Raw genomic sequence first — 1,886 nt, 5'->3', positions numbered from 1 at the left:
CGGCAGCGCCGGCAGCAGCTTCATGGTGGCTCCGGGCGGGCGGCGCTGGGGGCTGTGGTGCAATGGGGGACGGGGACCCGCGGGCGGCGCCGGGGGTCAGGGCCTGTCCCGCGGGGGGCAGCAAGGAGGGTGCCCCCCATGCCTGCACCCCCCTGCCCCGTGTCTCCCCTAGGGTCCATTCCCTGCCCCATTGAACCCTCTGCGTTTGGCCCTCCTGCCCCATGGCACCCCCAGGGTCTGTCCCACCGCCCCATTGAACCCTCTGCGTTTGGCCCCCCTGCCCCATGGCACCCCCAGGGTCCATCCCCTGCCCCATTGAACCCTCTGGGTTTGGCTCCCCTGCCCCATGGCACCCCTAGGGTCTGTCCCCCTGCCCCATTGAACCCCCTGGGTTTGCCCCCCTTGTCCCGTGGTGTCCCTGGGGTCTGTCCCCCTTCCCCATTGAACCCCCCGGTCCAGTCTTCCTCGCCCCATGGCATCCCCAGGGTCCAAACCCCACCCCGTTGAACCCCCTGGGTTTGCCCCCCTTGTCCTATGGCTCCCCAAGGGTCCGTCCTCCTGCCCCATCGAAACCTCTGGGTTTGGTCCCCTTATCCCATGGTGTCCCTGGGGTCTGTCCCACTGCCCCATTGAACCCCCTGGGTTTGGCCCCCTCGCCCCATGGCACCCCCTGGGGACCCCCTCCCACGGTGTCCCCAGTGTCCCCCTTCCACCCCATGGCGCTGCTGGCCCCATCCTGCCCCGTCCCCCCCGGGCGCCCCTCACCTGGGCAGGGCTCTGAGGGCTGCGGCTCCCCCAGGTGCCGCTCCGGGGGCTCCGGGCGCTTTTATCCCCCCCTGCAGCTCCCGCCCCCCGCGCCGGCCCCGAGCCCGGGTAAACACCGCGGGGCTAAGGGTCGGTGCCGGGGACAGGCGCCGCCGTGGGGCCGCCCCATGCCGGGGGGGACACGGGCGCCCTGCGCTGCGGGGGGGTCCCTCGAGCACCGGTGTCGGTGCGCGGGACCCTGCGGTGCGGGGTGGCTCGGCTGGGGGCACCGCGGGCACGTGGTGGCCCCATGGCACGTGGTGGCCCCATAGAGCGTGGTGGCCCCATAGCACGCTGTAGCCCTGCGGCATGTTGTAACCCCGTGGCACGTCGTAGCCTTGTAGCGCCTTCTAGCCCCGTGGCACATTGTAGCCCTGTGTCATGTCGTAGCCACGTGTCCTGCTGTAGCCCATTGTCACGTTGTAGCCCCATGGCACATTGTAGCCCCGTGTCGTGCTGTAGCCCCGTGTCACGCTGTAGCCCGTGTCACATTGTAGCCCCATGTCGCGTTGTAGCCCCATGTCGTGCTGTAGCCCTGCGTCACATTGCAGCCCCGTGTCACACTGTAGCCCTGTGTCACACTGTAGCCCCGTGTCACGCTGTAGCCCCGTGTCACATTGCAGCCCCATGTCACACTGTAGCCCCGTGTCACACTGTAGCCCCGTGTCACAGTGTAGCCCCGTGTCACATTGCAGCCCCATGTCACGCTGCAGCCCCGTGTCACACTGTAGCCCCGTGTCGCGCTGTAGCCCCATGTCGCGCTGTAGCCCCGTGTTGCGCTGTAGCCCTGTGTCACATTGTAGCCCCGTGTCACATTGTAGCCCTGTGTCACATTGCAGCCCCGTGTCGCGCTGTAGCCCCGTGTCGCACTGTAGCCCCATGTCACGCTGTAGCCCCGTGTCACAGTGTAGCCCTGTGTCACACTGTAGCCCCGTGTCACACTGTAGCCCCATGTCACGCTGTAGCCCCGTGTCACATTGCAGCCCCATGTCACACTGTAGCCCCGTGTCACACTGTAGCCCCATGTCACGCTGTAGCCCCGTGTCACACTGTAGCCCCGTGTCAAACTGTAGCCCCGTGTC

This window comes from Nothoprocta perdicaria, unplaced genomic scaffold (assembly GCF_003342845.1).
Source record: "Nothoprocta perdicaria isolate Ctin4 unplaced genomic scaffold, notPer1 scaffold_323, whole genome shotgun sequence".
Lineage (NCBI taxonomy): Eukaryota > Metazoa > Chordata > Aves > Tinamiformes > Tinamidae > Nothoprocta > Nothoprocta perdicaria.
This window is presented reverse-complemented; position numbering follows the sequence as displayed.